The sequence below is a fragment of the Oryzias latipes genome, assembly GCF_053564925.1.
Source record: "Oryzias latipes strain Hd-rR chromosome 1 unlocalized genomic scaffold, Olatipes_Hd-rR_3.1 chr1_Y_3".
Classification (NCBI taxonomy): Eukaryota; Metazoa; Chordata; class Actinopteri; order Beloniformes; family Adrianichthyidae; genus Oryzias; species Oryzias latipes.
Window position 1 is genome coordinate 36,760 of NW_027616337.1, and position 25,877 is coordinate 62,636.

Here is a 25,877-nt window from a genome sequence, read left to right on the forward strand (position 1 = left end):
CTAAAGGCTCAGCCTTTTCTGCATTCCTTTAGATAAATTTATGAGAGCATAGGCAAACCTCCCCCCTTTCCTTGTGTGAAGAGACCGGACTTTTTGTGTGCAGCTCAGTAAATTATGCCATGGACCAGATTTAAACCATCTGTGTTGAGGATCCATCTATGGGAACCGAACTCTATTCACGTTCTATTCTCATGCGGAGGACAAAGCTGACCTTTGCTCCAATAATTTTTCTCCTCTTCCAGTTGATTTACTATGGACAAGATGGGGAATCATTTTACAGATGCAACGGTGTGCACCTTTGAATATGGTCCGGAGGAAGTGGGCAGCCCAGCTGTCGACGAATCCATGCATCCAGGGGTAGGAGATTCGGCCGCCATGATAACATTTTCATGCAGAACTCTTTGTTATTCTCAATCTGTCTGCATTCTAAAACGCATTTAACTTTTGTGCATTTGTAGGCTTTATAGATTCTTCCTCCTTCAGACGGCTACAAGGACTTTGTTAATCGTAAAGGATGGCCATCCTACATACTCCAGGCTGTTGTTGACGACCAATTCTGGTAAAAATAAATATTCTCTACATACCATATATGTATCTAATTTTTTTATTTTTTAAGAACATCTCTTGCATAATAAAGCTATGTTACATGTGTTTCACCTATTTCCTTCGTCCCTGCCATGCAGTTTTTGGAACATCAGCTGTAAAATGCCAGGCAGCGCACATGATGCAAATGCCCTTTGGCATTCTGATCTTTTCCAAAGGGCTCATCTCTTACCCAAGGTAAGAAAACATTTGTTTTTTTGTTTTTGTTTGATGGAACAGCCTAAAATGTATGCTTGCAAAAACATGTCCACCATAACTAGTAATTTCCCTTTTCTGTAACAGGGAATCAAGACCATTTTGGATAAAGACACCAATTTCCTGATTGTAGGAGACCCTGCTTACCCACTTCTTGACTGGCTGATCAAGGGATACTCAAACTCCCCACTGCTGACTCCTGAGCAGGAATCTTTCAACAGCTACCTAATCTCAGTCAGGGTGGGAGTGGAGATGACTTTTGGTTTGTTAAAGTCAAGGTGGAGGGTTCTGCTGAAGAGAAGTGACTTATATTTCACATTTATATTTCGCATTTCACTTTCATGCCAACCATGATTGCCACCTGCTGTGCACTGCACAACTTCTGTCAGAAGGAACGGGAGCATGCCGGCAGCAGCTGGTTGGAAGGGGCCCGTGATCGGACAGTTCATTTTCCACAGCCCAACCAGCCAGTTAACCCACAGTGCAGTAGTGGTGGCAGCAGCACAAGAGAGGCTTTGACTACCTATATGGCCGCTGCAGTCCCACTCCGCACAAGGCACCAACACTAAATCTTTCTGGCTTTTTTATTCAATAAAAAAAATGTCAACCTTACCAGTGATGAAAGTCAGGCAAGGAAAAAATCCCTGAACTTTTCTTTGAGCGATATGGCGGGCACAGAGCGAAATTTTGGAAAAATACGTGGTCTTAGATGCATTCTGGTGCATTCTGGCAGCTAGTTATTCACTTCTTTATCAAGAAACTAAGACTAATTGGAGCATCATGATTTGTCATTCAAACCCCTAGTTTGACTCTCCATTAAGGACTTGCTTGTCCTAAAAATGAATTTGGAAAATTGCTCAAAGTAACACAATCCTACAATCTACGCTTTTCCTTAAAGCTGCAAAACATACAATTGCTAAAATATAGTAACATCAAAGCCCCAAATGGCAAAAAGAACACCAGTAACTATGATATTCTATGAAAATACCTCAGTTATTTATACATTATTTCTGCTTTAGAAATGACTGATGTACAACATCCACTTGCACTGTTTTCTCAAACTATAATTACATCAAAATATGGGATCTGCTTTAAACTATAATTCTATAACATAATACATCAATTCTTTAACACCAATACTAAGTAATCTGGGAAATATCAAAACAAACATACAAACTAAACTAAACATTGTAAACATTATTTTTTAAGGGAGTGCGGGTCCAAACCATCAAATACTTATAATTAATGTTAACTATACTGAACTAAATCATGGTAATTAGGAAATACAAATAAATTAGATAGAGAAATGTATTCAAAATAAAAACTGAAACTCAAAACTAAAATTGAAATTATTTCAAAATGTGGTTTTGAGATTATTTTACACAAAAAAGTATTTGACCTACACTACCTTAAAAATCTTTTTTTTTTTTTCCAGCCAAGACCACTTCAATTTGTTTTTTATCGTCTTCTCACAACTGAGGTCGTGACCACGCTCAATAATGACGATGCCTGCCATTATTTTAACACAAATTTGATCGCAAACTCTTCAGATGTGTTTGTGAAAGTTTAGCGTGGGTCCGCCAGTTTTGGTCTCTAGGGAAGCAAGTCACGCTGACCACGTGGTGCAGACAGAGCCAATCAGACCCGTCGACGCATCCGAAAGCAACTAAAACGTCCCGTCATTGGTCAATTAGGCCGGGAAGACGAGAGATGGCCACGACCATAGAGGAAGCGATCTGCGGAGAAATATAGAAAATAAAGCTAAAATTAGCTGATTTCAGACCATTTTCTAATCCGGAAAGCGATTTGTCCGTAGAGATCAGGTCTTTATTTCCCGGAAAGTACGTTCGGTTTGCTCAAAAACCCGGATTTCCGGGAATTCCCGGAAGACTTTCATCACTGCTTACTTTCTTTGGAGTTCTTTAGTGTATTCACAAATGCAATCGAGGGTGTAAATATTCAGGTTGGTACATATCAGTAAAAAGAAAAAGAGCGTTGTTTTGTGCTTCAAATGAATGTTTAATGAAATAAAATTTAAAGAAATGTACAATTTTTCAAAGGATTCCTGTTTTTACATATTTGCTGTTGGTCCTTCAATGCTACAGCAGTGCAAAAAATATGGTGTCACTGCTAGTGACCCCTAAAAGTACGCTTTATTTAAATTAAACAAGTGTTTTGTACAATAACTTTAAAAAAATGTAACAGTATAAAAAAATATAAACATAATATAAAGTGTCAAAAGGACATTTAGCTCTTTCGTCCAAAACAATTTGTAAAATGTGCATTTCAACAATCAGGAGAAGGTAAAGTGATCAAAATGTCACATTTCCATGTAAGTGTAAACGTAAACATACAAAGCCTTAAATATCAGCAGCAATGAAAATGTGCAATTCTTAAATGAAACTATTAGCAGCAATGTTCTGGAAATTGTGCAATGTCTAAAAAAAACGATTATGACAGTAACAGTTGAACCCATATTTAACTCAGATCATGCAAGGTGTACTCTGAGTTGTCGCTGTAGTGCGACGTGTTTTGGCTATAGTTAGCCGACCCGCTGTAGTTTGTGAAGGAGTGCTGGGAAGAATACAGAGCTACTGGAGGAGGAGGATGTGGTGGAGGTGGAGGAGGAGGTGGACGGATGATGGTTCTTAGACCATCCAAAAGTTGGGTGACAAGGCGCTCATTTGCCCATGAACTCTCTTCCACAAACTGTTTGAGGAGACGCTGATCCCTCTGCAGTCTTCTTTGTTGTTTCTCAACCCACCGGTTTTGGGACTCTTGTATTCTTTCGAGGAATGCTTGCTGCTCAGTCATCCAAGTGCTCATGGCTTTGGCATATCCCGATGAACTGTGCCTTTTCCCTAAAAAAACAGTATAAAAATCAAAGCACTAAACCAAAAAATGAGGTTGCAAAATAAAGAAAAGTTTAATTCAACCTCTAAATCAAATGCAGAGAAACCATTAGATATTCAGCTATTGATCAAAAGTGGCTTTTATAATTACATTCCTTGCGTTGTTAAGGATTTATGACCCACCAAAAGATTTATTATATTTAGGACTATTTCAATTTTTTTTAAATACTTTTTTTTAAATACACCAAAAAATAAACCCCAAAGGCACCTCTGTTGATAAGGGCTGGGAATCACTGGGTACTTTACGATACGACTTGTGATACATTGCTCACGATAACGATACTATCACGATATGGCGATAATGTGATAATCGATATATGTCGTCTCTAACAACTCAAGATATATCAAACGTTAAGAAAGAAGATCTTGACAAACTGTTTTTTGGAAAATATTTCCCTATTTATTTATTTTTTTTTTAAACACAATGATAATTAACAACTTGTGTCCTATTTGGTGTAATGAATAACAGACCTTTGTGTAACATTGCTGAAATCAGTAATACTCATGTTGAAGGTTGGATGGCTGGTGATGTTGATAAAACAAAGCCATAGCAATTGCATTATTTAAAAAAATAGCTGTAAATCAGATATTAATTCTGTGAACAAATCATGGTGTTTTTGTTAAAAATAAATGACACAAATTAGTACTAATGTGGTGTAAACAAAAATCAAATTCTCCCAGAAAAATAAAATCAAGTAGATCGAAACTTTCCTTTAAATATTTTAAGACGTTAGTTGCTTTCAAAATAAATTACCAGGGATAAAATACATGAACTTAAAGTGCATCTAAAAGTAAGCATCTGAACAAAACGTTTGGGGAAAACCTGCATGTGATGTATGTTTATATGTTCATGTTTTTCTGGAGAACCACAGGCTTTTTAGTGTCAAGACGCCGCTCGTCTACCTTTTCAGGAGAAGGGGGGGATGCGACTCTTTTGTTTCCAGCGCCATCTCAACCATAGCTCTGGTCTGGGCGTACAGTGCAGGAATCATTTTTTCAGTATTTCCGAGGGGGAATGTCAAAGCGTGGCTCTAATGCATTCAATAAAAAACGAAATCTCTTGTTCTCCACCTCGCTGCAGGGACGGAGCCACTCTTACATTAAAAACAGAAATCCTGTTTGTCATCGTCTCTGCTCTCGCAGAAGATGGTGTTAGCTTTGCCTGGAAAAAGGTATCCGCGCCGGGCTTTGTCGGCTTCAGGCCAGCAACGGCCTCGGCTTTCTCAGACAGCTCTGGGTGATGCAGCTTCAATGCTGCCGGCGCGTCTTTTAACTTGCTGCTCTCACTGTTTTCCTTGTTTTCCCGTCCACCATTTTTGTTTGACTGTGTACTCTTCTTCGTCCGTCTGCGACAGCCAATCTTGGAATGAGCGCCCCCTATCGACCCTCCGAAGAATCGTCTCACTAAAGGATGATTAATATAACGTTTTACAGGGTCTCCAAACATAAATAAAAGGCCAATAGCCTACGTGCACGATAGAACTTCCGGTTAACTTCCGTGTTTCGAGTGTAAGGCTGACAACTTCCTGTTGGTCGTGTTATTGTTGTGGGGAGTTTTGTCGAGTTGCTAGTTTTGAGTAAATAGGAGCGGATTTCGGGTAAAAGACAGGCGTTTGGTGTTTCAACGCGTGACAAAGACATCACGACATTGTTGTGTACCCGTGTGCAAATTTGTCAAAGGACAACAGTACTATAAGCTTTCAAAGCTTTCCAGTATATGTGTCGGTGAGAGCCGAATGGATCGTGAACACGGCGGGAGGACTTCACCCCTAGCAAGACGAGTCGTGTTTCGTATTTGCAGCAATCGGAAAGAAAATACGTCATGTAAACACACCGTTCGGAATATTCTGCCCCGGTCAGACTCGTTCGGATCAAAATTTCTTTCCGATCGAGATAGCTGGGTTATACCGATCGTTGTTCATGTAAACGGTCATTCCGATCGTGTGTCGCTACTGCTCTGGTTTACGTCATGCATAGATGGTGTTTCGCTGAGAGAAAGCTTTGGAGCGCATACAGGACCAACCAGCCGCTCTGCTCTCGCCCCGCTGGCTCTCCCCTCTCTTTCACCCCTCACGAGGGAGATGCGGGGGGGATGCGTGTCCACTGACGTCTGGACCCGGCATCAACCGAGCTCTGCGTTCGGGCTCCGGTGCCAGTGGACCGAGTGAACCTCTCTGAGCAGAGCAGCTGGATTTATTAATGTGTTTGAAGGGAGGGTGCTTTGTTACGTGTGCGTTTTGTTGTTTTGTTACGTGTGAGAATTCGGACTGCGAGCCGACCCGCCGCTCTGGGTTAGCGGCTGCCGGACTCACCAGAACAGAGCAGAGCTCGAGCCGCCAGCTTACACAGCCGTCTCAGTCATTAGAAACTGCTCAAAAAATCACACGGAATTGTGTTTCTAGTTGTGCCCTGACAAAATAAATGCTGATGTTATTCCCAGACATTTACGTGCAGCCAGGATGCAGATTGCAGCGTTTCCCACATGGTTCGTCCTGGATTTTGTGTCCATCAAAAGGCTAATGTTGTTAGCCCGTGTTGTTAGCCTAACACTGGGTTCTTCTTCCAGCTCCGTACTTTTTCCGCAAAAAAAGCACTGACCACTAGGATTAAATATAAAATGATGAGCGAACAGGCACTTCATAATATTCATAACATTAATAAAAGCACGTTTGGAAGATCGCCTCGTATATTACAGAGCTGCTGCATAAATATATGTGACAGCAAAGGTATGTTTACAGCGGGACACATTTACCTTCCGGTATTTTCGACACGATATTTTATCGACACGATATTTTGCCCATGTAACCACGCACTGGTCGACAATCCTGTAGATGTCGTTCACGTCGATTTTCGGGAGACCTTGTAGACAACGGGTGAAATATGCCATCTTTCGCAATCAAAATCTGCCGTGTCGCTGCTATAGAAGTCGCAAACCGGAAATGGTCGGCCTCACACTCAAGGCGGCGGAAGTAGAACTCCTTAGTTACGTGCACGGAGCCTATACTTGATGAAGACGAATCGAGAATCAATCCTGGGTTAAATATCGCGATATATCACCATATTGTTATTTTGGCACACCCCTACTGTTGATCAGATTGACCTTTTAAATTATCATTGTTGTTTGTGTACTGCTTTCTAATTGTTAATAAAAATGTAAAATGAAAGGGTGTGATCTACATGTTTTATTGCCAAACATGCACACATGTATGATATACCATAGAGGCAGGACACATTTGTTATAAAAATATAAACAAAAATTTACAAGAAAAAACATGGAAGGAAAAAAAAAATTGAAACAGATATCCGTTTTTTGTGTTGGATTGTCACAGCTATGGCAGTTGCAAATGATCATACCTCAAATTATAATAATACATACTCAATAGGTAATGATTTAATTTTTTTTGTATTAAGTATAATGAAATAAGCAAATATGTAATGCATGGAGATGTATTGTGCAACCTAGATAGTTGGATGTATATTTGAGGTAAAAACAAAACTCTCTCTGTTCTTCCAGGTTGTCATTTGCCTTTTTTATTGCCTCCATTTAGCAATTATAAAGACGTATTATCTTTAGAATTTCAAAGACAGATCAAAAAAATTGCATGTCTAAAAGAAAAATTTTGGAATCAAACATAAACCAAGTGGTAAACCTAGAATGTCAATAAAGCATTTAAAATGAATCAAAAGTTAGTATGAATAATCAAAATGGCGTTTCCCCCCAAAAGAAACGTTACTTCCGTAGGCAAGACTTATGGGTAGTCACGTGGTCAAGTCCTGTAAATTGTGGAATTAAGATTAGTCAATCAACCGTTTTAGTGAGGTATTGTGCTCTGGTTTGTGAAATCTAATTCCATTTCTCTTTTGAAAAGCTGTTTTCGAAAAAAAATGAATAATAATTTGACACAATAACAACAGCAAAGTAACCGCAGCTTCCTCCCGGTTTGCCGGTAGCGTCCGTAACTACCGCCATAGCAACATAAAATCGTTCCGCTGATACAATTTTGTTGAGGGACCTGAAGGAATGTACGTAGAAAAAAATATATAGGTATCGAATACAATCGGAAGCTAGATAACGTTGAAAACAACTGTATATTTCTCGCTAGAAAATGTATCAAAACAAAGTGTTTATAAATCCAATAGTGATAAATTCACATCAAAAATCCAGGTGATGTCTGCTATATTTTGGGTCCTTCCTGCTAGGAAACCTGTCAATCACATGACCCACAAAAATTTAGATTTAGAGCCCAAAAAAAGCAAACTAAAAACTGCCTTTTTATGAGAGCTTTCTGAAAGTAAATGGTATATTTCTCGCTAGAAATGTTGTCAAAATAAAGATTATTCCTTAAAATATCTTGTTTTGTGGGATGTTCTACTGAAAAATGAACGAACATCCCCCATGTTTTTTATTCACGGCAGGCAAAACCTCAGAAGTCACCTGATCCTGAGAAGGCTAATATTATTATTATTTTTTTAATCGATTCAGAACAAAGGTGACTCTCAGCAAAAGAACAAGGAACAATAAACTATACATCAATTGTTCAAAGTAAACGCCAGGGGATATACAAGCATGAAAATAAACTTAGATTACAAAGCTGAGTGTCACGGTGCCTCCGACGAACCCCTCCCCCTCATCAGCTCCACCTGATGCCTCCAGCTGCGCCTCATCATCCTCGTCAGCCAGCAGCCTCTTAAGGAGACCACGGACCTGTAACCGACGCTATTTCGTTGTACTCCTACGGTGCATCTCCTGGCCTCTCTTTGATTCTTGCCCTCGCCTGTCTCATGCTCTCGACTAAACTGCTTTGTCTCTGCATTCATTCCAGGACCTTGCCTTCTTGTGGAACTTACCTGATTACGGTTCGTCTCTCGCCGTCTCGCTCTGACGTTCTCCGGTTACTCAGCCTTAAGCAGCGTAACCGTCCGGTGAGCGACCACATCATAGACTTCCGGATTTTGGCAGTTGAGGCGGGATGGCCGGACTTTGCGAATGCGAATTCCATGTTGATTCTGTAGCTTTTTTGGGTTACATTCTCGAGGCTGGCCAAATCAAACCAGACCCTTCAAAACTACAAGCCGTGTCTGAATGGGATATTCCCCAATCTCGCAAAAAACTACAACAGTTTCTGGGTTTCGCCAACTTTTATAGGAGATTCATAAGAAATTGCAGTAGTATCCCAGCCCCACTCACTCAACTTACCTCTGTCAAGGTTCCTTATGTTTGGAACAATGCAGCCGACTTTGCTTTCCATAAACTTAAAGAACTGTTTACCTCAGCTCCCATCCTCATACAACCTGACCCTCACAAACAATTTATTGTTGAAGTAGACGCCTCGGACTCTGGGGTAGGGGCTGTATTATCCCAGCGTGAATCACCATCTGGCAAACTCAAACCCTGTGCCTTCTTTTCAAGAAAACTCAGTCCTGCAGAACGTAATTACGACGTCGGCAACAGAGAACTACTGGCCATCAAGCTTGCACTGGAGGAATGGAGACATTGGTTGGAGGGGGCAGAACAACCGTTTATTGTGTGGACTGACTACAAAAAACTTGGCCTACCACCGTTCAGCCAAGCGGCTCAACTCCAGACAGGCCCGTTGGTGTCTGTTTCTCGACAGGTTTAGTTTTACCATCACCTATCGTATTCATTCCAGGACCTTGTCTTCTTGTGGAACTTACCTGATTACGGTTCGTCTCTCGCCGTCTCGCTCTGACGTTCTCCAGCCCCGTCACGGATCACGCGGTTGCTGCCAGCAAGACCCTCCAACCTCTCCTTGGACTATCTGGAAAGATTCTGGAACTCAACTCTATCCTGACTATCTTATTAAAACCTCATTATTACTCACCGCACTGCCTGTCGAGTCTCCTTCCAGGTTCCAGCACCTGAGTCGACCACGCTTGTTAACCATGACACTGAGCAAGGTGATACGTTTTAATAGCTTTTTTATTTGTACTGGGGGAAATGGAATGTAAGTAACATCTAATTTGGGTTAGTAAATCAAGAAAATTAGGAGCTTTATTGCTGAATTTAGATTTGTGAATATAATACTTGGTTAATAAAATCAGAAGATTTATTAAATAAAATTGAAATAAAAATGTATTATCATAATTAACGTAACCAAATAAGATGTTTTCCCATGGTTAGGTAAAATGTGTATAAATTTGAGCCTTTATCAGGTTTGTTAACTTATCCCATATTTTTTCAGTGTACTTACAGGTCCATAAGAAATCCACCAATGTTTCCTCAAACTGAAAACAGAACATTATTTATCAATATCCCTTTTGAGAAGGCTAATAGAAAATGAAACTTGTGTTTCTCACAATTTAGGGGCCGTTTTTGTGACACTACGTTACTACACATTTTAGGATGAGACTGGGTTGAAAATAAAGATGGACTTTCTCACAAAATATTGATTGCACAGGGCTCCAGACTGCGACCAATTGGTCGCATTTTGTGACCAAAATTTGAGAGTGAATTTTACATCCAGTCGCACATGTGCTACCAGTAAATTTGCCTGACCCACCCTTCGTATTTTTTATACATTAAACGTGGAAGGGGAACGTCAATGATCAATGAAATAATCAATGATACGCGAGCGCACACGCACGCAGGCAGACACACACACTCGCGCACATACTCATTAAACGCTAGCACACACTTGCGTGATCTGTGAGGTGGCCAATGCATGTGTCGTGAGAAGAATAGGGAAAGCCACTGTAAGTGGCTAAAATGCGTGTAGGGGGAGGGGCCTAGAGACAATCTGTGGGAAGGAAACGGAGACAAATATCACAACCTGATATGTGCGTCTGAGCTATGAGTAAATTAACTATTGATTCATTCTTCCGACCTGCGGCTAGTGTACCAGTGCCAGAGTGTACAGCAGGGGTCTCAAACTCGGGCCCCGCGGGCTATTTGCGGCCCCAAGATGATATTTTGCGGCCCCCGCCTTAATATGGAAGTTTAATGTTAATGCAGCCTGCCAGTTTGTATGAAAGACAATTTTTCATTGTCGTGCGCGGAGCTGTTAAAAGCAACCAATCACAGTGGGGTAAATGACTCTGGGGGGCGTTACAATGGCCGGGCTTGAAAGCAGGAGACCTGACAGCCCCCTCCCTCCCCAAACCACATGAAGGAGTTCCTTACTTTCCTTTAGAACAGGGGTCGGGAACCTTTTTGGCCAGGAGAGCCATAAACGCCACATATTTTTAAATGTAATTTCGAAAGAGCCATACAATAATGTAGTGTCCCTTTCCCACACTAAGGCACGGAGACTTAACCTCTTTTAGGGTTCTTTATTCTGGTTACTGTAGACCGCAACAAACGCCGTAAAATTAATTCAGCAACTCCTGAATCTCTCCCGCCGAGACGAGACGAGACGAGAGCGCTTCTCCCAACTTTATATTCCCCCGTCCTGCTCCAGCCCTCCCATTTCCTTATTCGGCCCATGGCTGAACCCCATTGGTCCAAACTCCCTAACAACAGGCTGAGCGACAGAACTGAGGGCCAATCAGATCTCTGCTTGAACGATGCGTTCCATGAACTCCAGAACTTTTAACGCGGCCCAACAGCCAAGTTAAACTCAGTCCGCGACAATATGTTTAAAACTAAATATACAAATGAATGTGTGCATTTGATGTAATTTCAACATTTTTAAAGTCCAATAAGTCTGTGGATTCTTTTTAATAACATTGTTATACTGTTGCTAATAAATGATGAGTATTTCTCGTGGTGGTTTTGCTGATGGTCTAGTCTGGTTGATACGTGGTGAGTTTCTGCTTCATGCAGGTGAGACTTTAAACGTGATCGTAGGTCTGAATGTTCTTTAGATGTGAGACAGACATGGAACCAAACACACACACCCACACTGCAGGAGTGACGGGCAGCAGGTTTACGTTTTTACCATCTCTGCGCGATTCACCTGCTGCCGGTCCCCCCCACCCCCTCTGCTTTCTTCCTCACACATCCCGTCCCCAAAACTGCGCGCTCTTCCTCAGGGAGGCAATTCAAAGGTTTCCGGGTGGTACAAACTCTGTGAAATAATAGATAACAGTAAACTGATATTTTTTTCTCCAAGCACCGCTACTACTGCGCGCCTCTGGCATTGCATCGCGCCCGAGAAGGACTGGTCTAATGAAAAAAAAAAGTATAATTAAGGATTTGTCTGCGAGCCACATGTGACCATCAAAAGAGCCATATATGGCTCGCGAGCCATAGGTTCCCGACCCCTGCTTTAGAACGTATCTATTCGCTAGTAATTTTCTACACACATGCAGTCCGTGCTGAACTTTTCTCTGGGTCACACAGACCTGGAGAAAGGTTTAGGTTTTGGTTACGGTTACGGCGGCGCATCAAACGGTTTATGCACGGTTGTTACGGCAGCACACCGCTCCCGCGGGAGTCGGGGCAGCTGAGGAGAATATATGTCCCACACCTTCATGTGTGACAGCTAACGGGGCTTGAACTTTAAATGTGTGCGAGTGACAAGATTAGCCTTAGACACACTGAAAACAAGTGTGGAAAATGCAACGACAGACGTGTTTAAGATGAACCAGCGGCTCGCCTGGATGGTTGGGGTGACCGGGGGGGGGGGGGGGGGGGGGGGGGGGTTGTGAGATGAAGGCGGATCTGCAGCGAGACTGAAAGAGAACAGGAAATTGGAGTTGTCCTTAACACTCTATTTATTTTTAATATGCCTCTCCCCCTTAGTATGATCTGTGTTATTACATATTTTATATTTATTTGAATGTTTTGTAATATATGCAGCCTTTTTTTAATCAATTGGTATTTTAAATTATTTTAATTGATCACTCCACGACAAAAACCATCAGGACACATGGTTTTTGTAGTCTGTAGGGCAGCTTTCAGTCAGTTCAGTACTAAATTTCCAGTTCTGTTCGGGTAGGTTTGCCCCTTGCTCCCACCCCTTTCTCCTGATATTTTTGTGATGATTGACAGGTGATGTTGGAGCTAAAATATATGTCACACACCAGGTGATCTGCGCAGCGTTACATTACGTCCACCTAGGTGATCTCAAACACGCTTATTGTGCATCTTGGCTGCACTTATTTGGTGTCACCAAGATAAATTTCCATCCGTTTTGTTTAGTATTTGTACTGTCATGACAGCGATGGTGCTGTTGTTTACCTTGTTGTTGTATTTTCAAAAGTGCAGAATAAAATGTGACACTGAAATAGAAACAGCACATTGTAATTTCTGCATCTATTATTAAAGTATTTATTAGTAATACAGTGGAAATTAGTAGATTTGGTTTGCATGTTGATTTACGGTATGCGCCGCCAAATTTTCTGGTTGTGCCCCTAAAATTTTCAGTTGGGGGCCACTGTGCTCCTAGTGAAAACAGTTAGTCTGGAGCCCTGTTGCAGCATTAATATGCTGACGAGTCTTCAGTACCAGCTCATATGACTATAGAAATGTATTCATTTTTGAGAGATTGTAGATTTTTACGGAGCTTGCACTTTGTTGATGGTCCCTTGGCAGCCGTCTCACTGCTGTGTCTCTAAAGCTAGAAGAGAACAATTTTTATCAAAAAAGGCAATATATATATATATATATATATATATATATATATATATATATATATAATCTTCTCGCCCCTCTCACCCTCCGCGGGTGGTTTCTCCTCCAAGCTCGGGTTCTCTACCAGAGGCCTGGGAGCTTGAGGGTCCTGTGCAGTATCTTAGCTGTTCCTAGCACTGCGCTTTTCTGGACTGAGAGGTCTGAGGTCTTTCCAGATATCTGTTGTAGCCACTCCTACAGCTTGGGGGTTACTGCCCCGAGTGCTCCAATTACCACAGGCACCACTGTCACCTTCACTTTCCATGCTTTCTCCAGTTCTTCTCTGAGTCCCTGGTATTTCTCCAGTTTCTCATGTTCCTTCTCCTGATGTTCCCATCGCTTGGCACTGCCACATCCACCACAACGGCTTTCCTCTGTTCTTTATCCACCACTACAATGTCTGGTTGGTTCGCCATTACCATCCCATCAGTCTGGATCTGGAAGACCCACAGGATCTTTGCCCTCTCATTCTCTACCACCTTCGGAGGTGTTTCCCATTTTAACCTTGGGGTTTCCAGTTCATATTCTGCACACATGTTCCTGTATATTATTCCAGCCACTTGATTGTGGCGCTCCATGTATGCTTTCCCTGCCAGCATCTTACACCCTGCAGTTATGTGCTGGATTGTTTCAGGCGCTTCTTTGCACAGCCTACACCTTGGGTCTTGTCTGGTGTGGTAGATCTGAGCCTCTATTGCTCTGGTGCTCAGGGCTTGTTCCTGAGCTGCCAGGATGAGCGCTTCAGTGCTGTCCTGTAGGCCAGCCCTTTCTAGCCATTGGTAGGACTTCTTGATATCAGCTGCTTCAGTTATGGTCCGGTGGTACATCCCATGCAGGGGTTTGTCCTCCCATGAGGATCTGTCCTCCAGCACTGTATCCTCTGCTCTCCATTGTCTGAGACATTCACTGAGCACAATGTCAGTTGGGGCTTTGAGCTTGATGTACTCATGCATCTTGGATGTTTCATCCTGGATAGTGGCTTCTACGCTCACTAGTCCTCGGCCTCCTTCCTTGCGGCTAGCATACAGTCTCAGGGTGCTGGATTTGGGATGGAACCCTCCATGCATGGTGAGGAGCTTTCGTATTTTAACATCTGTGGTGTGTATCTCTTCCTTTGGCCATCTTATTATTCCTGCAGGGTATCTGATAACTGGCAGTGCGTAGCTGTTTATTGCCCGGGTCTTATTTTTGCCATTGAGCTGGCTTCTCAGGACTTGCCTTACTCGTTGGAGGTATTTAGCTGTTGCAGCTTTCCTTGTTGCCTGCTCCAGGTTGCCATTTGCCTGTGGAATTCCAAGGTACTTGTAACTGTCCTCGATGTCTGCTATAGACCTTTTTCACACTTCCGCATTTTTCGACCGGAAATACGTCAATGACGTGTAAAACAACTTCCTGTTAGCGTAGCAGCAGATATGAAGAATGGCAGAGTCGAAGAGTTGCAGTCTCTGTTGCGTTCCAGGCTGTTCGTCTTCCAACCAAAAACAGCCTTACCTTTCATTTCATTATTTTCCTGTGGATCTAAACCTGAAACCCAAATGGATATAGGCGATCCGAAGAGATGAAGGGCATAGTTTTAATGTAAACACAGGTAGCACCCTCTGCTGCCGGCACTTACTAACTTCGCTCTGGGATTGTGGTGCGGCTGCGTCGTTCGTCGCCTGAAGAGTGGTGTTGCCCCGAGTATTTTCCCTTGGAACAACTTTACTGATCCTTTGAGAAGGGAGTCAGAATATGACAGAACCTCAAACGTCAGGCTATGCAGCTAAGCTGTGAAGATACTAGCGACATGGTGGCTAAGCTAAGACAGTAAAGATGGATCACGACTACGTGACACACCCACCTGCAGGTAAGGTTGTTCATAATGTGTTTGGTTAACGTTAGTCAACTATGTGTACCGTTATTGGATACATGCATTTCTACCTGAACAAATTAATATTTATAATAAAAGATGTTCATGCTCTCACCTATTTTAATTACATGTATTTAATCACTTTTGAGCATTTTGTCATTTTGTAATTTCCTTAACAAAAATAAATGAAATGTATTTGTAATTAAATACTTAACATACTTTTCAAAACATGATTACTGTGTTGTGTTGAAAGGTAGCATTAATATATTAAGACTGATTTTTAATTTCTTTATCTTCACAGGTGCTCTGGATGAGGCTTTGGATTACATCCATGACTTAGAAGCCAAGTTCCTTTGCTGGAGCCAGGAGACGATGTCATGGCGGACAAAAGTTCCTCGTTCAAGACCTCCTAACTGACATTGGATCTAAGATCATTATTCCACCTTTTAAGCTTTCAGCTCAATTCAGCAAGGAGGAAACAGAACAAACCGCAGCCATCACCCGCCTCAGAATTATGGTGGAAAGAGTGATCAGTAGGATAAAGTCCTTTCACATCAGGAACTCTCTGTGCCGCTCACACTGATGGGCAGTGTGAATCAGATCTGGCTTAACCGCCGTGTTTTGGCAAATTATCATGGACTTTTTTGTTTTGAAGAGTGAATTAATGTTTGGTATGTAAATAATGTATAATGTGCAAATAGTATGGAAAAATTTAGTGTTTCCACATATTCTTAAAATCTAATTAAATATAATTGTTATATTCGTAATATTTTTCTGTTGAAATGTGACTGACTACACAAAAAAATTAGATGAACAAATAAAACAATTTTGGTCAAAATTGTGCCTCGTTTAATTTTTTGGTATGCAAATAACATCAAACATTTACAATAAAAAATAACATTACAGATCAACAGTAAGACAGAAGGCTGAACTGATTGTTAAAGACAAGATAAGTGTAATTTAAGGTATGCATTCATGCATTTGCCACAATATATATCCAAGTTCTCTTTCATTCCATCTCAGAAACCCATCCAACACAACCATGAGAGGTTGGGGCTGCACCTGGCATAATCTGCTTCCAGATGCCATCATATGGATCTGGCTGTGGTCCTACACAAGAGAAACACAACACACAAAAGTTAGACATAAGTGCATAACTACATTTAAATTTAATTCATTATATCTGCTGTAACCATAATTTGGTTAGTCATAAGATTAAAAAAAAAAAAACTTAACTTGCTCACAAAGCAACAAAAAGTTAATCACCTGTATGCCTTGTACAGTGTGGACCTCTGACCGTCCCTGCCAACTGTTTTGGGTTTTTGCACCATCAGCTCACTAACCGGTTCAGGATGGATTCCCTTATAAGTAAAAGGCAGAAAGCAATTAAAGTCTGTAGTAACTACTTGGGGTGTTTTTATAATAATTTAGAGTTGTTATGGATACACATACGTTCTTAAAAAATAATGACAATATGATCACAAACCCACCTGTGCCATCTTTGCAAGCCACTCGTGCAGGCCAGGGGGGTGGAGCAGCCTGCAGACCCAGCTGTGAATAATGTGCGGTCTGGAACAGGATGGCAACTATGTGATTGCAAAATCCTTTAGCAGCCACACAACTGCAGACGAAAGCTTTCAGGTTGGCACTTTCTGCGTCCAGTGATATCTAGACACAATAAATTATATAGGTTAAAATTAGGACATACTTATGTTGCTACATCAATGTTCAGAATGACATGAAACTATAACTGTCAATAGGGTGACCAGATTTGAGTTTGTAAAAAAGAGGAGTGAAGTGAGTTTGTGAGATATTTCATCGAGAGTAATTGGTGTTCAGAGCTGCATACATGAAGCAAATATAATTACATTTCATCTATGTTCAATGTTATTTTATTATATAAGTATCAAAAGAGAGGACATGTCCAGGAAAAGAGGACTTCTGCTCACCATACTTTCAGAAAAATAATACTAGTAAGTGAAGAAAGTGCCGCAACCGCAGCAAAATGAACACGCATACGGGCAACTTAACATTTCTTATTTACAGCTTCACCAAATTTTTGGGTGTTATGTTAATCTCATGCCTTTTCACTTAAACATACACACAACATATTCACTGCGATGCCTTATATTACAAATTAATAACACCAGGATTTACAGTTGACGTAAACACACAGAGTTACCGGTGATGCGGCTATGGCTAAAGCTAGCTGAAGCTTACCTTGGTAATGGTGGATAAACTCTTCGTGGACGAATTTATATCCCATGTCCAATTTGTTTCCTTTAGTGGACGATTGCATCTTCACACTCTTCATCACATCGGTGCTGGTGAACTTCGGAACACAACTCAGGCTCTTCGAAAACACTCTAGGCTCTGCCATTCCTCCGCCAGCGAAGCACAAACCGGAACTAGGTTTACACGTTGATGACGAACTTCCGGTTTTTGCGAAAAAGGTCTATTGTTCCTTCTGGGAGTGAGACCCCTCCTGTCTGGACTACCTTGACTCTCTTTGTCACCATCCGACTGCATTTAAAACAAATAAAAGCAATAATAGTAGTAAAAAGTAGTAAAAATAGTTGCCTATTCAGTGACGCCGCCTCATGCCCCCTCCCCTCCCAACCTCATTGAACCGTCTTATTGCACTCCATCCAAAGGACTTCCTAAGCCTTTCAGTACAGCATGCCAGAGAGCAAAGGCGGTCGCTGAAGGCGCTACTTTGGTCAGTGAAAACTCTGTGTGGGGCAGGGATGGGCAAGTATTTTAACTCGCAGGCCACATAGGTTTGGCGTTTAATCGCTGACTGCGTGGTTGTAAGGTTCGCTCACTCAGTTCCTGAATACGCCCGCTCAGTTGTCTTCACGCTCGTTCAATTTATGGCAGCGATGAAACGCCATACATAGGGTTGTAAAACTGAATCTGTGAATTCAATAAGGGCCCAAGTCCAAGAGGTTTGTTTTTCCAGGAAATGATTTTAATTGCTTAGCTTAAAGGGAGGCTACACCAAATGATTAATACTTTACCTAGATTTAGCACCAGTTCATAGTTTACAAATGCTATAATATGAAACACTTCACTTTTATCATTTTAGAGAATTTTCCTTCTTTTGACTCAAAATGGAAAAAGATCTCAGAGATCAGCTACCTGTTTTCACCTCCATAAAATTTCTACTGAAAACAATCGAGATGGAAATACAGTATTAAAGTTTTATTCGGTTAATACAGGGGTGTTCAAACTTTTTGCAAGGAGGGTCAAATTTGGCGAGATGAAACTATGTAAGGGCCGACCATCTGGCCTGCATTATTGAACTACTTTAATAAGATCAAATGCAAAAAAACAGTTAACAATTACATTTTTATTGCAGGGATATTTTCATTTCTTTACATAGAACACAAGCACATCTAAATATATTTTAACCAAAATGACTGAATTCCACATTTAAAGACTAGAAATAAAATTTTAAAAAAGTTTTGTCTGGAAAATAAAAATAGATGAACATCAACCATTCATCAAGCATTCACTATGCTTGATGTTCTGAATTTAAACAGTTTGAGCAAGAAATCTTAACACAAACTGTTCCCTTTTAAAGCACTGCAGTTCTAATCACACACCCATGGCTCCAGTCACCCACACACCCAGACGCTCACCTGAGCGGGTTAATATGGTATCCCTGGACTATTCCCTCAAGACCAGGGGTCTTCAATTAAAATTAAAGAGGTCCAGTTCAAAGAATTTCTTGAAGTTAAGGTCCGTACAAAACATTACATCATAATATTCAGTGTTATATATTTTTAAGTAGCCGAGGCACATCTGCAAGTAATTATTATCCAACTTTCACTCTGAATTCATTCAGCACAATTTAAAACTTTTGGCTATTTGTCACATAACATAAAACACATAGAACTGTGTGCCACATACACACAACAGGAACACCAGGCCAACTGCAGACATCACCAAGAAAACTAGATGAACGGAGGATCCACTAGCCCTCATTAGCTTCTTCCACAAATCAAACACAAATGAAATTTTGTTTATCACAAAATCGTGCATCTTCAACCATGGCCTTCAATCTATTTGCAGTGACTCAATTTTGCTGGCTGGTTGTCCTTTGACTACTGAAATACAGCGTCAGCAGCTGTATTACTTCTGCCGTGGACCACTTCTTCTGTACTCTTTGGGACCGCATTTCTTGATGAGCATCTTTTCCTGGAAAACAGAAGAAAAAAACCCTTGATTTCAAGTAAACTTACAAGACATTTTCCTTGGGTTAGGCATGTTCAGGAATAAAAACTTTGAAGCCACTTGATTCTCTGTTGAAGCACCCTTTTTTCCAGGGTGCATTGCAGGTTAGTTATTTAGCATTCTTTAATTCAATTCAGTTTTCTTTATACAGCCCAAAATCACAACAACAGTCATCTTAATGTGCTTCGCAGCGGTAAATGTAAAGTAAACATAAAGTCATAAGGATCATGAATACATAGAATTCAATAGTAAAATTCTTAACTGAACTGACTACAGAGACTAAACTAAAAAGGGCATCCCTGCCCTTAGACCCTCCTTTGCGGTAAGGAAAACTTCTTAAAAAAAAAACAGATTCCGGAAAAAAACGAAGAAACCTCCGGGGTGTCCACACGAAGGAGGGATCCTCCCCCAGGACCGACAGGCGATGTACCAGAACTCAGAGAAGAATGAGCTTAACACTACAACTACACGTTTAAATAGTCCAAAAGATGGGCTACATCAGTGCATCTCAGTTATTTTTTGCATGCCCCCTAGGAAAAAGAAAATGTAACAACCCCCCACACACGCTTGCTGCAGTGACAATAGTATCTATCAAAATTGTATAAGTATACCTGAAATGATATCTTTTAACATTAACAAAAGAAAAAAGCAATATAAATTTCAACAGATTAACTTCAGTCTTATGTCCTGAGTTGTAAACTTTTGGTCAATGTCTGTCACCGGTGTTGTCTCGTGTTGCACTTCCTGTTTTATTTTGAAATACCAACTCTCCTGATTTCAGGCCTTGTTATTTCTTGCCCTAGTGTGTTTCCCTACAGGTGTGACTGTGTAATCCTTCCTGATTGTTTCCACCTGTGATTCCCTCCCTAGTGTCTTAAATAGTTTGAGTCTCCCTTTGTCCTGTGCCAGTGTGTTTGGTCTTATCCTGTGCCACAGCAAAAGCCTTCATCTAAGATTAAAAATGCTAAACTGCATCTGAGTCCAGGCCTGAGTTCTGCCTGACACAAATGGCACAACAGTTTGCTTTGTGGGTTCCCACAGACATACAGTAACAGTAATTGTGTTAGCTCAGTGTCAGATGAGTATAGCTTTTAAAAGGGGAACATCAGCATCACCCTTTGGCTCTGAGTGGTCCTTTAGTGAGTCTGCAAAAGATTAAGGATCCAGTATCTCTGAAGCTTAAGCGGTCAGTTTCAGAGAGGAGCCCCCAAGCAGATGAACTGGATAGAACTCCATCGGGACTTGCTCAATTTTCTGCATCCCCTGACAGGATATGCTAAAATGTAGTCTTCACTTAACCCTTGTGCTATCCTAGGCACTTTAACATTGGGAGTTGGGTCATCTAGACCCACTAGACAGTGCGCTGAACAATCATTTTCAATGATTTGTGAACCTCACTGGTGTCCATGGATTACATGAAATTTTTCCACCTTTATCATGGAAGGGAGGACACGTCAATGTAAGGGTGGGGTCATCTAAGATAGCACAAGGGTTAAACAGTCAGGGATGGAAATGTTCACATCTGAATCATCATCTTGTGACACACAAAGTCTGATACATAATCCTCACCTGACATGTCTTCATCAGATGTTTTTTCTGTTTTGGACCGTGAACTGAGATCCTGATCTATCCCCTTTTTGATCATCAGTGCAGTCTGACAATTGCTGCTCCTGAAATAGTTCAAACCCTTAAGTTGATAAATAAATGATCATATTTATTAGGATTTTAAAATGCAACTGCGGCCTGATGCACAAAGCATTTCTTAAACAAAAAATTAATGCAAACCAGTTTTTGTTTAAAGAAGTCATCGTCTATATTATGTCTAAAGCAGTATTTGCGTCAAATGCCTTAACACACTGCGAAATATTTTAAAAATTTAGTTAGATTAGAAATAACTAGGTTTTGTTAAACTGGTCCTCTTGGGATCATTCATATCCTGTTATGGCAATGACACTAAAGCTTTGCATCTATAGCCAAGCCGCCTCATGAAAGAAACGGAACCCACGCACTGAACACCCATGTCCAAAGAGTTCAGTGTTGCACACACTGTGAAAAGTACTTTAATCAAACACTTTCATTTTATGGACAGAAAAAAAGGCTTGTATAAAACACTGGATAAACTGAGTTTAGCTATAAATTGTGTCATGCGATTTCTCAAACTGTCATCAGGTCCCTTTGCCTGACCTACTATACTGATTTTATTTATTTTCTTAGGCAAAAGAATAGAACAGATCGAAAAGACCAAATTATCTGCTGTAGTAAAAATGTACAATTTGCAAATTCGTGATCCTGACATCTGAAATACTGAAAAATACTTAGTTAAATAAATACCTTTTAAGATGGATATGGAAGGGTCTCAGTTCTTGAGTTTCGGAGTTTCAGAAGGCAAGACAGATGAGAGTCATTCACATATATTTTTTTTTTACCTCTGGTATCTTAAATAATAGGTTATAAACTAAATATTTTGTAATTAATACTACATAAATCTTTGTTTAGAATGCAAATTCAGTTAGAAAGGATAGAGGAAATAACAGAGCCAAGTGGAGACATTGGTACCTCAATAAAGAATCTAGAGCAGCTCCCTTGTTCAGAGCATATAGCGGACAAGATGGGGCAATTGGTCAAAGAGAAAGCAGACGAGGAAAACAGTGATCTAGAGCAGCTTTCCTGTGCAGAGGGGCTAAAAGCAAGTGAAGAGGACAGAAGCAGTCCTGAAGACTCAGAACAATCATATCATAAGCAGCCAGAGTCCATAGATGACCCATATGACAAAGATACTACAAAGATGTAATGATTGTAGGACAAATGACAAAAAAAGCCATCCTCCAAAAGTGAACAAGTCCAAATACAGATAAAAACAGACATCATCCCAAAAGTGCTCTCCAAAACTGCAATGAAGCACCAAAAGCATTCAAAATACAAACACAAAAACCACGTCATCCATGGACTGACATACTCCGTCCTTGTTGTGCGCTTGCTTTCAAATAACATGTAAAATGAGATGACAGCCACAAAAAAATTGCTGTTTTTACGTGCCTCACCAAAATGCATTTAATGGCTGTCTAGTTTTCACAAAAAACGGGCCTAAACAATTTGATAAAAAATATAATTTAATTTAAAGCACTTTGGTGACATTACACACCAAGATAAAAAAAAAGATTTACATCAGCCAAATATCGCCAAAGAGGAAAGACTGCCAAAGCTGTAGGAAGTGATGTCAGCAATTACTTTTACTCCATGTTGAAAAAAACACCAACTGAAGGAATCATGGCTGGCAACATAAGAGTCTCACCAAAATATCCTTTGAAGTAAGGAAGTGTGTTACAAGAATTTGGGCAAAAAACTGGTGACAAATCCATTAAGGAGTATGCAACATTCTGCTTTGCTCACCCACTGCACAAACATCCACTGAGCCCTTGGATTATTCCATCGCATGTGTGTGCTTTTTGATGCAGAAGAGTACACAAGTTTGGTAAAAGAAAGCAACGTATATCTGGACAAGTGTGTTTTGCAAACCCAGGACAAGGCATTTAAAGGAGAAACTGTGATGGGATTTGAATAAAGCAGCATTAAGAAAATCCCAGAAACCACCTTTTACAACTGCTTTTCAAGTCAGACGGGATCAAACAAACTGACTTCCTCTCAGATGATGCAGTTGCCATAAAAGAGAAATATTTCTGCCCTGGAATCATTGACACCCTCTTCAGAATGCACATGGGTATCTTACCGTTATGGAGTGGTGTGTTATTGAGGGATTTAACATGACATCAGAGCAACAAAACTGGCAAACATGAGGAAAGAAACAAAACGTGAGACAAACTGTCATGTTGAACTTTGGTTTATTCAGATAAACGCTTCATTCTTTCAAAGAAGCAACTCAGAAGCATGTTTAAACTAGCCTGACTTTAAGCCTGAACTCTGGCTGAAATCCGCCTGAACTTGCTTACTCTGGGTATGTCGGTTCCAAAAGACCGGATATGAGTTGGCGTAATTCCTCTGACTTGGTAACCCTGGGTTAATGCACGTGCATGTCAAGTACATAAAGACATTCTCAATAGATCGCCGATTTCTGGAGTCACCATGGAAACGCGTGGTGAAAAAAAAAGAAAGCGCTATACTTCAGTGAGACGAAGTCTGAGATTGTAATGACGGCGGAAAAAAGTTACAAGTCCATCAAAAAAGTAACATGGCTGCATCATCAAAAAAAAAGAGTTTCTGCTTGGAGAAAAACAACAAAGTAAATGAACGAGTTTCTGATCTTGTTTCCATTTTCCTTGTGACGCATATATATATATATATATATATATATATATATATATATATATATATATATATATATATATATCGTATTCAATTTTGCCAACTTGAATGAATTACTTCTTTTGGTAACAAATAGTTAAGTTACATTTATTCAACCTAATTTCTTACGTCTATAAAACTCACTAATTGTTTATACAACTCAAATTTACGTATTCATCTAACTAAATGTCACATTACTCAATTAATCTTTTTATCATCTTAATTACTTATATTTCTTGAACTCTCATATGTCTAAGTTTGAGCCAGCAGATATGCTTATTTTTATAACAATAAAAAGGACGGAAAAAATGCACGGCGTGCAAAAATTCATTAAAGAATTTCCCATCATTGTCATTACAGTAAGAACTTGTACGGGTGTTATAAAAAGTCATGCTCTCCTTCACTCTCACTCGTAAGCATAGTAGGACAAAATAACTCGGCAAAACACAGTAAAACCGCTAAACAACTACACATATTTTGTCAAATACCCACACTTAAACCCAAATCCATCCAGACAGGCAAAGGGAATGATATCCCAGAATCCCTTTGCGGGGCCGCTCTAACAGCAGCACCAAAGTTAAACCTACTTAATTGAATTAATTTGAAAGAAAGGAAAATAATTGTCTGAAAACTACGCGTTATTTTTAAGGTGACCTAACAAAAAAAATGATTTATCTTAACTGAAGCAAATAATTAAGTTAGATCAAAGTAAAAAGTTTATCTTTCCAACATCCATACGTGGTCTTATCACCCTCTCATGGTGGAAAAGGTTTTGTCTGAGCTTATTCATCCAATAAATCATCTTTAAATGGACACGCCATGCTGCTTCACCTCTCTGAAAACAAACTAAGCTTCAACTAAACCTGCTCCGGACCCGGTTATGTTCAGAGCATGAGTTGTCGTGGCAACTTGACCTACCCTGAAACATACCTCCATTTCTGGAACCGAAAGCTGAGGTTATCAACTTCCTTAGCCTCAAATTTATCGTGGGAGCTAGCATAACCTGCTTTCTGGAATACCCCCCAGTAGAGTTCATCTCAAAAATGTTTGCCTGATTACAAGGAAGGTATGTAGAGCATATTGGGCAACAATCTTCCAATGCAAATTCTGGGCAAAATTTTTCCTTGTTCCAGTCACCCAAATGATGACCGTGAAGAACAGGGGAACAAGAGGGACAGGTCTGCCTTAGGCACCTAAATCAAAATATTTTAATCCACCAAAACAGCTCCCAGGACCAAACATCGGACACTTGGATGAGGCCCATTAATGTAAAAATGTCCCGGAAAATATGGTTTTAGCGTATGACTGTGATGAAGGGGCTGAGACGTTTAGAACCATGTACAACTGTGTTTATTGAAAAACACATACAGGGCTTGAGAGGATGGTCAAGGAGCTATAAGAGAATCTGCAAACAAACTGGGCAAGGCAGAGCAAAGTCACAACAGAGCAAAGGTCAAACTTCACTAAGGGATAACATTAGATCCAGAAAGCATGTTTAAGCTACCCTGACTTTAACCCTGAACTCTGGCTGAAATATGCCTGAACTTGCTTACTCTGGGTATGTTGGTTCCAAAAGACTGGATATGAGTTAGCGTAACTAAGCTTGACTCATGGGTGTAACGCGCTTGCAAGTACATAAAGACATTCTCAATGGATCGCCGATTTTCGGAGTCACCATGGAAATGCGTGGAGAAAAAAAGAGAGCGCTATACTTCAGTGAGAGTCTGAGAGTTTAATGACGGCGTATGAAGACTATACGCCCATCAAAAAAGCAATACAGCTGCATTGCATCAACAAAAGAAAGAGAAAAAGAACGGACCAAGTAAGCGCACAAGTTTCTATCTCATTTCTATTTTCATTTTGACGCATATATATATATATATATATATATATATATATATATATATGCGGCAGGGTGAAAACAGCCGAGCAGACCCACCAAGGCTAGAAACTGAACAGTACTGGAAAAGTATATGGGAGAAAGAGACAGCACATAACAGCAATGCCCAGTGGCTGGTCTCTCTGAGAACAGTGCGTAGCTGTTTATTGCCCGGGTCTTATTTTTGCCATTGAGCTGGCTTCTCAGGACTTGCCTTACTCGTTGGAGGTATTTAGCTGTTGCGGCTTTCCTTGTTGCCTGCTCCAGGTTGCCATTTGCCTGTGGAATTCCAAGGTACTTGTAACTGTCCTCGATGTCTGCTATTGT

General features: G+C 40.5%; 3 long non-coding RNA genes across 3 annotated transcripts; 1 reads left to right on the forward strand and 2 right to left on the reverse strand.

Moving 5' to 3' along the window:
- Window positions 1–245: 245 nt before the first annotated feature.
- LOC105354770 (uncharacterized) lies at window positions 246–2,721 on the forward strand. Its single transcript, XR_909328.4, has 4 exons — window positions 246–357; window positions 459–559; window positions 684–780; window positions 886–2,721. It is a non-coding gene; the product is annotated as an uncharacterized LOC105354770 (long non-coding RNA).
- A 75-nt stretch (window positions 2,722–2,796) lies between these two features.
- LOC144990505 (uncharacterized) lies at window positions 2,797–5,403 on the reverse strand. The gene is made up of 2 exons (XR_013654475.1): window positions 4,614–5,403; window positions 2,797–3,659 (listed from the first exon to the last, which is right to left on the reverse strand). It is a non-coding gene; the product is annotated as an uncharacterized LOC144990505 (long non-coding RNA).
- Window positions 5,404–15,959: 10,556 nt separating this feature from the next.
- Window positions 15,960–17,529, reverse strand: LOC144990506 (uncharacterized). The gene is made up of 4 exons (XR_013654476.1): window positions 17,354–17,529; window positions 16,624–16,801; window positions 16,400–16,494; window positions 15,960–16,243 (listed from the first exon to the last, which is right to left on the reverse strand). It is a non-coding gene; the product is annotated as an uncharacterized LOC144990506 (long non-coding RNA).
- Window positions 17,530–25,877: the final 8,348 nt, after the last annotated feature.